Source organism: Panthera leo, chromosome B1, assembly GCF_018350215.1.
Source record: "Panthera leo isolate Ple1 chromosome B1, P.leo_Ple1_pat1.1, whole genome shotgun sequence".
Lineage (NCBI taxonomy): Eukaryota > Metazoa > Chordata > Mammalia > Carnivora > Felidae > Panthera > Panthera leo.
In genome coordinates, this window is record NC_056682.1 from 62,020,427 (window position 1) to 62,032,666 (window position 12,240).

A 12,240-nucleotide genomic window follows, 5' to 3' on the forward strand; every position below is an offset into this window, starting at 1 on the left:
CTCAGAGAACAACCACATTCGCTGGTATTGGAACAAGGACGTTAAGGGTTAAGCCTGGTGCCAGATGTGTGTTGTGATTTTCCATAAACCCTGAAACACTGTTGCTGCATGATCATGTGAATTTTTCTGGGGAGCACTAGCACCCAGCTGTGGTCTCTAGGCATCTGTAGCAGCCTGGTCTCCCAAGCATTGCCGGGGGTGGGCTGACACCCGGCCATTACTCAGCGAGACCCCCGCACCGAGGTTCAGAACAGGTCAAAGCCGCAGTCCCTCAGAAGTGGGGGGTCAGGAAACAGAGCCCCATTTGAGATAAAATTCAGGAGGGAGGTGCCTGACAGTTTAGTCATGGACAATGTAGAAGCAGGGAGTGGATGGAAGCTGAAGACTAGGAAGGGTGCTTGATTGCTGTAGGTGAGAGCCCAGAGTTCTGATACTAGAAAGTGGATAGCTGTGTGATGCCATTTTCAACCCTCCCACACATGCACATACATGCCTGCAAGTGCCACAATAATCCACCCCAGTAAGCTAAGGAATACCATCTACTGGAAAATGGAGCTGTTGCACTAAGCCCCACCCAACAGGGCCAGCCACCTTCTTGAGGAATACCCCAAGTCTCTCCGCCTGCTTGGTTGAAGGACTATAAAGTGCTTCATTGTTTGATTTCTAGGGAAAAACAGATATAATTACAATTGTATTTCATTCTTTTTGTTGGTCTATCTATTTTTTTTTCCTTTTCTTTTCTTATTCTTGAATACAGAGAGAGAAAAAATATTTTTATTTTCCATTTTTATTAAAAAGGTTTTTCTTTAATTTTTTCTATTATATTTTTTATTTTTTTTGTAAATTTTAAAAATATATTTTACTTTCATCATTTCATGTCATTCTATTTTATCATATTCATTGTTTCAAATTTTCAAATGTTGTCCTTTTTTTCCCTTTACTGCTATTTTCTTATCTTTCCTTTTTTCTCTAATCTATCTCTAATCTATCAAGCTTTTTTTAACAACCAGACCAAAACACACCTAGAATCTAGCATCATTTATTTGATTTTTTGAGTTGCTTTACATTTTTAATTTTTTTTAACTTTATTATTTCCTTTTCTTCCTTCAAAACAACAAAACAAAGGAATTCACTCCAAAAGAAAGAACAGGAAGAAATCACAGCCAAGGAGTTAATCAACACAGATACAAACAAGATGTCTGAGACAGAATTTAGGATCATGATAATAAGAATACTAGCTGGGGTTGAATATAGATTAGAATCCCTTTATGCAGGGATGAAAGAAGTAAAAGCTAGCCAGGATGAAATAAAAAATGCTATAACTGAGCATTATATATAACTGACAGCGGCAAGGATGGAGGAAGCAGAGCAGCAAATCAGCAATATAGAGGACAAACTTATGGAGAATAATGAACCAGAAAAAAAGAGGGAGACTAAAGCAAAAAAACACAATATAAGAATTAGAGAATTCAGTGACTCATTAAAAAGGAATAACATCAGAATCATAGGGGTCCCAGAAGATGAAGAGAGAGAAAAAGGGTAGAACATTTATGTGAGCAAATCATAGCAGAAAACTTTCCTAACCTGGGGAAAAACAGACATCAAAATCCAGGTTACACAGAAAACTCCCAATAGATTCAACAAAAATCAACCATCAACAAGGCATATCATAGTCAAATTCACAAAATACTCAGGCAAGGAAAGAATCATGAAAGCAGCAAGGGGGAAAAAAGTCCTTAATCTACAAGGGAAGACAGATCAGGTTCATAGCAGACCTATCCACAGAAACTTGGCAGGCCAGAAAGGAGTGGCAGGATATATTCAATGTGATGAACTGGAAAAATATGCAGCCAAGAATTCTTTTTTTTTCTTTCAATATATGAAGTTTATTGTCAAATTGGTTTCCATACAACACCCAGTGCTCATCCCAAAATGTGCCCTCCTCAATACCCATCACCCACCCTCCCCTCCCTCCCACCCCCCATCAACCCTCAGTTTGTTCTCAGTTTTTAAGAGTCTCTTATGCTTGCAGCTAAGAATTCTTTATCCAGCAAGGTTGTCATTCAAAATAGAAGAAGAGATAAAAAGTTTCCCAGACAAACAAAAATTAAAGGAGTTCATGACCACTAAACCAGCCCTGCAAGAAATTTTATGGAGGACTCTCTGAGGGGAGAAAAGATGGGGGAAACACACAGACACACACACACACACACACACACACACACACCAGAAATGACCAAAAGCAAAAAAGCCTAGAAAGGACCAGAGAACACCACCAGAAACTCCAACTCTGCAGGCAACATAGTGGCAATAAATTCATAACTTTCAGTACTCACTATAAATGTCAATGGACTAATGCTCCAATCAAAAGACATAGGGTAACAGAATGGAAAAAGAAAACAAGATCCATCTATATGCTGGTTATAAGAGACCCATTTTAGACCTAAAGACACCTTCAAATTAAAAGAAAACCACCTATAATGCTAATGGTCACCAAAAGAAAGCTGAAGTAGCCATACTTATATCAGAAAATCTACTTTTTAAAATAAAGACTGTAACAAGAGATAAAGAAGGACATTATATCGTAATTAAGGGATCTATACACCAAGAAGACTTAACAATTGTAAACATTTGCACTCCAAATGTGGAATGCACAAATATATAAATCAATTAATCACAAACATAAAGAAACTCATTGATAATAATACCATAATAGTGGGGTACTTCAACACCCCACTTACAGTAATGGTCAGATCATCTAAACACCAAATCAACAAGGAAACAATGGCTTTGAAGGATACACTGGACCGGATGGACTTAACAGATATATTCAGAATATTTCATCCTAATGCAGCAGAATACACATTCTTCTCAAGTGCACATGGGACATTCTCCAGAATAGATCACATACTGGGACAAAAATCAACCCTCAACAAGTACAAAAAGATCGAGATCATACCATGCATATTTTCAGAAAATAATCTATGAAACTCGACATCAACTACTGAAAAAATTCTGGAAAGATAAATACTTGGAGACTAAAGAGCATCCTACTAAAGAATGAATGGGCTAACCAAGAAGTTAAAGAGGAAATTAAAGACTACATGGAAGCCAATGAAAATGATAACACCTCAGCCCCAAACCTCTGAGATGCAGCAAAGACAGTCATAAGAGGGAAGTATATAGCAATCCAGGCATTCCTAAATAAGGAAGAAAGTTCTCAGATATACAACCTAACCTTATACATTAAAGAGCTGGAAAAAGAACAAGAATAAAACCCAAAAATAGCAGAAGGCAGGAAATAATAAAGATTAGAGCAGCAATCAATGCTATCGAAACCAAAAACAAACAAAAAAGCAAGCAAGAAAAAGAGCAACAGTAGAACAGATCAATGAAACCAGGAGCTGGTTCCTTGAAAGAATTAACAAAATTGATAAACCATTAGCCAGTTTGAACAAAAAGAAAAAGGAAAGGCCCCGATAAATAAAATCAAGAATGAAAGAGGAGAGATCACAACCAACACAGCAGAAATACAAAAAATAATAAGAGAATATTATGAGCAATTATATGCCAATAAATTGGGCAAAGTGGAAGAAATGGAAAAATTCCTAGAAACGTATGTAAACTACCAAACCTGAAACAGGAAGAAATAGAAAACTTGAACAGATCCATAACCAGAAATCAAATTAGTAATAAAAATTTCCACCACCCCCCCCTAAAAAAAGAGTCCAGGGCCAGTTGGCTTTCCAGGGGAATTCTACTAAACCTTTAAAGAAGAGTTAAAGCCTATTCTTTTGAAGCTGTTCCAAAAAATAGAAATGGAAGGAAAACTTCCAATCTCATTTTATGAAGTCAGCATTACCTTGATTCCAAAACCAGATAAAGACCCCACTAAAAAAGAAAACTATAGACCAATTTCCCTGATGAACATGGAGGCAAAAATCCTCAATAAGATACTAGCCAATGGGACCTAACAATACATTAAAAAAATTATTCACCACAAATAAGTGGGATTTATACCTGGGACACAGGACTGGTTCAATATCCACAAAACAATCAATGTTATACATCACATCAATAAAAGAAAGGACAAGAACCACATGATCTTCTCAATAGATGCAGAGAAAGCATTTCACAAAATACAGCATTCTTTCCTGATAAAAACCCTCAAGAAAGTAGGGCTAGAAGGATCATACCTTAAGATCAAAAAAGCCATATAGAAAAGACCCACCACTAATATCATGCTCAATGGGGAAAAACTAAGAGCTTTCCCCATAAGGTCAGGAACATGAGAGGGATATCCACTATCACTACTGTTATTCCACATAGTATTGGAAGTCTTAGCCTCAGCAATCAGACAACACAAAGGAATAAAAGGCATCCAGATTGGCCAGAGGGATGTCAAACTTTCACTTGTCACAGATGACATGATACTCTACATGGAAAACTCAAAACATTCCACCGAAAAACTGCTAGAACTAATCCATGAACTCAGAAAAGTCGCAGGATATAAAATCATTGCACAGAAATCAGTTGCATTCCTATACACCAATAATGAAACAACAGAAAGAGAAATCAAGGAATTGATCCCATTTACAATTGCACCAAAACCATAAAATACCTAGGATTGAACCTAGCCAAAGAGGTGAAAAATCTATACACTGAAAACTATAGAAAGCTTATGAAAGAAATTGAAGGAGACACAATAAAAAGGGAAAAATATTCCATGCTCCTGGATAGGAAGAACAAACATTGTTAAAATGTTGATACTAACCAAAGCAGCCTACATATTCAATTAAATCCCTATCAAAACATCACCAGCATTCTTCACAGAGCTAGAACAAACAATCCTAAAATTTGTATGGAACCAGAAAAGACTCCCAATAACCAAAGCAATTTGAAAAAGAAAATCAAAGCTGGAGGCATCACAATACACAGACTTCAAGATGTATTACAAAGCTCTAATCATCCAGATAGTACGGTACTGGCACAAAAACAGACACTCATATCAATGGAACCCAATAGAGAACCCAGAAACGGACCCAGAAACATGGCCAACTAATCTTTGACAAATCAGGAAAGAATATCCAATGGAATAAAGACAGTCTTTTCAGCAAGTATAGTGCTGGGAAAACTGGACAGCGAACAGAGACATGCAGAAGAATGAACCTGGACCACTTTCTTACACCATACACAAAAATAAACTCAAAATGGATGAAAGACCTCAATGTAAGACAAGAAGCCATCAAAATCCTCATGGAGAAAGCAGGCAAAAACCTCTTTGATCTTGGTCACAGCAACTTCTTACTCAACACGTCTCTGGAGGCAAGAGAAACAAAAGCAAAAATGAACTACTGGGACCTCATCAAAATAAAAAGCTTCTGCACAGTGAAGAAAACAATCAGCAAAACTAAAAGGCAACCAACAGAATGAGAGAAGATATTTGCAAACGACATATCAGATAAAGAGTTAGTATCCAAAATCTATAAAGAACTTATCAAACTCAACACCCAAAAAACCAATAACTCAATGAAGAAATGGGCAAAAGACATGAATAGACACTTCTCCAAAGAAGACATCCAGATGGCCAACCGACACATGAAAAAATACTCAACATTACTCATCATCAGGGAAATATAAATCAAAACCACAATGAGATACCACCTCACACCTGTCAGAATGGCTCACATTAACAACTCAGGTAACAACAGATGTTGGCAAGGATGCAGAGAAAGAGGATCTCTTTTGCATTGCTGGTGAGAATGCAAGCTGGTGCAGCCACTCTGGAAAACAGTATGGAGGTTCCACCAAAAATTAAAAATAGAACTACCCTACATCCCAGAAATTGCACTACTAGATATTTATTCAAGAAATACAGGTGTGCTGCTTCAAAGGGGCACATGTGTCCCGATGTTTGTAGCAGTGTTATCGACAATAGCCAAAATATGGAAACAGCCTAAATGTCCAACGACAGATGAATGGGTAAAGAAGATGTGATGCGTACACACACACACACACACACACACACACACACACACACACAATGGAGTATTACTTGGCAATCAAAAGGAATGAAATCTTGACATTTGCAACTACATGGCTAGAACTGGAGGGTATTATGCTAAGTGAAATTAGTCAGTTAGAGAAAGACAAATATCATAAGAGTTCACTCATACGAGGAATTTAAAATACAAAACAGATGAACATAAGGGAAGGGAAGCAAAAATAATATAAAAACAGGGAGGGGGAAAAACATAAGAGACTCAAATATAGAGCTCAAACAGAGGGTTGTTGGAGGGGTTGTGGGAGGGGGGATGGACTAAATGGGTAAGGGGTATTAAGGAATCTATTTCTGAAATCATGTTGTACTATATTCTAACTAACTTGGGTATAAATTTAAAAATTAATTAATTTAAGAAATATATAAAAATTAAATAAAATGCCATGTTAAAAAAAAAGACTATACCTCTCTAAGTCAGTAGCCTGTTTTATAATGTACTTTGATACATAGATGGTGTAAAAGATGGAAGCTTTGAAATACATCTACAATTATTTAGAAAAATTATTGTGTATGTGCATGTGTTCATGTGTATGTATGTAGTAAATATAGAAGGCAATCAAAACCATGTCTAGAAATAAACTTTATATTAAATTAATACAGATTTGTTACCAAATTTATGTTTAATATTTGGAAAATAGCAAATGTTTTAAGATATTTAAAACAAGTAAAAAGCTGGATTAATCATTTATTGCTGGAAATTAAATTATGAAATCTAAACTTATATTGATATCTAAATAAATATAAGGGTAGACATAAATTATTTCTCTGGTATAAGGGAAAGGTATAGAATGAAAAATATTACATAAAGACAAGAGACAGGACAGTGAGAAAGATTATACATGTTAATTAATATAAAGGTAAACATAATGTTTCTCCATATTCAATACAAAAGTACAATGAGTAAAGGAATTTCAGGTTTTTGTTGGTTATGGTTTTTTCTTCTTTTTTTTAATAACTGAGCTTGATCTGATAAAACCACTTTGGGTGGAAAACATTTAAAGACATTACAAAAAATGTTGTTAAAAGTTGGAAACTGACATTTGTTGAGCACTTATGTGATAGACATTGTAGCCCTATGTATTTTTAGTCAGGTCTTTTGTCAAATTTCTGAGGGAAAGATGAAGGGGAGTCGGTGGGGTCTGTTACATTCTTAAGAGGAACCTTACCCCCAAAGGGGTTTGCTGTGGTCAGATGCTCCCAGCATTGTTCCAAAATTTGTGTTTTTCCCCACAAAGGAACCTCAGGTACTAATCTCTCCCTCTCTACCTACTGAAACCTATCTCTTCCTATCATATTCCTCCCCTCCAAACACATGACTCCTAACTGCCGTTAGTAATTCCGACCTGATCTTAAGTGCTTTCTGCTGAAGGGGGGCAGTGACAGGGGAATGGCAGTCAGGGCAGGTTCAGAGGTCAGTCCAGAGGTCTGATATAAAGGGAGGGTGTTTGGAACATCTGGGCTAGGAAAACTTTCTTGGATGTCTTATTTTTCTGCATATGTGATGACATCTATGAATGACGTATAAAAAGAGTATCAGACCTACAAGTGTTAATATTCCAAATGCAATGCCTCCTAGGAAAGGAGCCACACCATTGGAAGGAAAGTCACATTGTAGCCATCCAAAACATCCCTGGCATGTCTAATCATATTTTCTAATCAACTTAACCATAGTTCTTCCTCCCTCTCCCATATTTTTTTGGATCCGGTGATACTGTTTATTGGAATAATTAAGCACCTGAGCTAGTTTTTGGTTCTCAATACTCAATTTCTCCTTTGACCATCCAGTTTCCATAGGAACAATTCCATGAGGCGATTCTACCTCAAGGAATGATTGATCTTCCATATCCAGATTACTACAAATTTTGTTAATCTGTCCTGGAGCTAGTAGCATTATAGTCCCTAATTCAGTTGTAATGTCCCTTTCTAACAAGGGAGTGGGGCTCTCCGGCATTAGGAAAAGGGAGTGTGAAAGACCAGGTCTTCCCATATGTTTCCCAGTGGCTGAGAGAAAAATTTAGTCATAAGCTTTCTGGAGACGCCTCTAATCATTACACAGCATTTCGATAGTTGGCTGGGAGTGGAAAGGAAGACAGAAAAGGTGGCTCTAGTGTCAAAAAGGAAATCAACCACTTTTCCTTCTGGGTTTCCAATAGGCAGTTGGTTTGGGGGAGCCACTGTAAAGACCCTCAGGCCTGGTCAGTCCCTGTCAGGGACATTGGTTGTCTGAGCTCTCATTGATTGAGGTCCCTGAGGTCATTCAGATTTCCAGTGATTATCTCCACACAAGAGGCATGGCTTAGCAGGTTTCAACTTTGGACATCCCCTCTGAGGCTATTCTCCTTTCCAGGGTCCTGAAAGGCCTCATAAATGGCACTTGGTGCCAAGACCTTGGGAAGTCTGGTCTGACATTGTATGTAAGGCTGTAACTAAGGCCTCAGATTTTTTTTTCTTAAGACTCCTTCTCTGTTTCTTATTTTCCTCTTGATCTCAGTTGTAATATACCCAATTGGCAGCTTATAAGAGCTCCTCCAGGGTCCCTTCTGGGCTAACAGCTAATTCCTCTGAATATCTGGGGCCAAGTGACAAATTTTTCCTTTAGAATTGTCTTGACCTCAGGGGCATTAGGGGAGATAGCCATATGTTTAATGGGAGCCCCCCCCTTAACCTTTCTAGGAAAGCCACTGAGGTTTCATCCTGTGTCTATTAGATACAGGCTAATTTAGCATAATTTAAGGCTTATCCTTAGTTCTTTTTAATCCTTCCAAAATACAGGTTTGGAAATGGTGGTGACACCATTCCCCAATGGGATTATCATAGTCCCAATTAGGATCTTGGTGTGGGACTGCCTGGGCCCCAGGAGGGAACTGGAAGTTCCCTACAGGACCTCTAGTCCCATGATAATTAATGAGTTGCTTGTCCTATATCTGTTAGCCCCTGAAGAACCCCATGCTTCTCTGTCTCATTAAGAGTCTGAGTCAACAAAAGCATTATATCTTTCCAGGTCAATTCAGAAACATGTGTAATATTCCAAAAAGCATCTAAATACTAATCCAGATCATCAGAAAATTTACCTAGATCTCCTTTTCTCTGTCTTAAATCTCGTAATGAAAGCGGTACTTGTAATCTTATCATAGTGGCGCCTCCTTGCATCCCTCCTCCTGGCACTCCAGCTTCTTGTAGGGAAACAAGTATATTATGTGGTGGGCCTGGATAAGGTGGGCAGCAGGGAGCAGAAGTGCATGTTTTAAGTCTGGATATATAGACGGAGGACCCGAGAAGGAAGAGGTTGAGGTGGGAGACTTCCCTTACTCCCTCTCTAGGTCCGCTTTGGGTACAAGCAAGGGGCCCTTAATTGTTTCCCTTCCTGATGTCTGGACTTTAGAAAGGACTGACATTAAATCAGGATTGACCTCACATTGCTTACACGCATCTTGATTTTTTCTTAAGTCCCCAAAACACTGAACATGAGAGACTTCTCCCCATTTCTCTCATGTTTGCAAAACAAGCCCAACTGTAGGGTAGTATCGTAATTGATATTTCCCTCTGGCGACCAGGTTTTCTCCTCCAATTTGTATTGGGGCCAAGCCTCAGTGCAAAAGAAAATGAGTCACTTTTTCTTTAGGGTTTGTGTATCAAAATCATCCCAACTTTTTTAGAATGCATCCCAAAGGAGTACTGCTCTTTGTTGGAGAATTGCTCATCTATAGGAAAAAGAGGAAAAGGTGTCCCTCATCTTAATTTCCTATAGCTGGCCAGGAGAAACCTCATCTCCTAATCCCAGTTGTTGGGCAGGAGAGTCTCCTCTTGGTTGGGTATGCTACTGGCAGCTAAAAGCCAAAAGCCCTGTCAGTCTTATGAGGTGCTGGGAGTAGTCGCTCTTACCTGGGCTTGATTCCACCTCCAAGAGCTGACCTTGTCTTTCTTGATTTCCCCTACCCTTTCTGCTTCCCGCCCGTGGGACTCTGGGGGTATCTACTGTGACCAAAGAAGACTCCCCCTGGTTGTCGAGGGATGTACTAGCTTTATTGTGGCTTGACAGTAATTTACATATTGGTCATTAGCCACCTTGAGGAGGGCAAAAAGGGCCAGTGTCAAGGTCTACTCTCCTGCCTTTTTCAGCAATGCCCACATAAATATATTCCAGCCATGTATGTGTCCATTTTAAGGTTTTTAGACTGGTATAAGTCATATACACTGGGTTAAGTGTAGCAAAATGGGTCCTATGTATCCTGATAAAAGCCCTTCAGATATCACAGTCCTCCATCCCTCATATGGCACAGGAAAGCCTTCCTCCGCCTCACGGAAACAACACAAATGTGGAGCATTTGGAGGCTGGCAGCCAAAGACATTGCCATCATTTTCCCAGCCTTTGGATCAAAGCAGGGGCAATTTTAGTCAGAGCCTGAGCAAAACAACTCAAAAGGTCATGCTGTCCTGCCCTTTTGGTTAAAATCATACATCTTTTCATCTTTCTTTTCCAAGACCAGTAAGTACCAAGAAGGCGTCCTGTATATTCTCTCCTGTATATCCATCAAATGTACGGTAAACCAGCATTTTGAAATTGATGCTAAAACACAAATTAAGAGACAGAAAGAGGAGAATTCTAATGAATACTCAAAGGGAAGGTCAGGGATCAGGTTCTGCTAACAGCCTTCAGGCATCCACCGAAGAGTAGCCTTGGTCAGGACCCTTCAATTGCTGTTTGGCGTGCCCTGAGTCCCATGCATCTAGGGGCTCTTCTTGAAAGGAAATTAGGGTTCCATCACACAAAGTTCCCAACTATGTTGGGGGATCAGATGAGAAGAAACACAAGGAGCCTGTCATGAAGACTTTAGAATGGCAGCCAGGCTATTCTCTCTCAACTGGCTGATGGGTGCCCATTGTTTGGTCTGAAAATTTTATTTAGGATAGAAAGAAAAGAGGGGATATCAGCTGCTCTTTATTAATGGTTAGAAAATGTTGATATCCTCGGGCGAGCACCCAAAGAAATGTTGCAGGATTTTTACCTCAATACCTGGAGTTTGTTGCCTCACTGCTTTGAAGAACGAAAAGGTGGACACAAAATAAGCACCAGGCAAAAGTTTATTAGAGTATAAGAAAGGAAGAGTAGTATGAAAGCTGTCTTAGCAGAGAGGAGCATTCGAAGGTGAAAACCTGTGACTACAGGCAAGGGCCCTTGTTTTATAAGGTTCTGGTTGCCCCCCCCTTCCCTTATCCATTGTTCCTTGATAACTCTAGGTGCTGGGTTGTCTATTCCCGATTGGCTCGATTCCATCGTGGGAGGAGTCGACTATCGGTCGTATTGTCCCTTGTATAACATAAGTTTTATGGTTTACTTCTTTTAGTAGCTATTCTGATTGTCAAATTCCTGAGGGGAACCTGAGGGTGAGTAGATGGTATCTCTTACATTCTTACACCTTCGGGGGTTTGCTGTGGTCAACGGCTCAGAGAATTGTTCCAAAATGTGTGTTTTTTTCCCCACCCAAGGGACGCAGGTCCTAACCTTTCCCCTCTGCCTATTTTATCCTATCTTTTCCCTATTATATTAATAGGATAAACTTGAATCCACTATTCGTTATTTCAAGAACCACCTACGTCAGACCCTTTTGGTAGTTACTCACAGTTTTCCTACCCTATTTTTTTTTTCTTTTTTGTCTCTCTTTAGAGAGGCTAAACATGTCTGATATTTTATTTCTCAAATTCCTTTGCAGCTAAAGGCACCCAGGTGATTCAGTTCTGGACAATGGGACATGCCAGAAAGTCTCCTGGAATAGTAAGAAAACTATTTTCTTCTCTGATAAATTAAAGGAAGGAAGAGGAGAGGAAGGAAAAAAGAGGAAAGAGAGAAAACCTTGCCCACATTCTTTAATTTTTACATGGATGTGAGAGAATCCGATGCAGATTGCTCAAGTAGTCAAATTGTGACCATGAGAGCAAAAGTCAGTAGAATCAAACAGACCCCATTACTCCTACCAGAACCTTCTGAAGAACCCAGGAATTATCCACTTCTAGCTATGTTATATGAAACACTACTGATAGTGATACTCTTGGCTAGTTGTACCTGAGGCGCTCACCTGGGCCCATATTTACTCATAGCAACCCGCACAGACATCCCCACCACCACCATTAGTGTAGCAGGATTCTCGCACAGAGAGTCGTGACACAGAGGCTTTTCATGC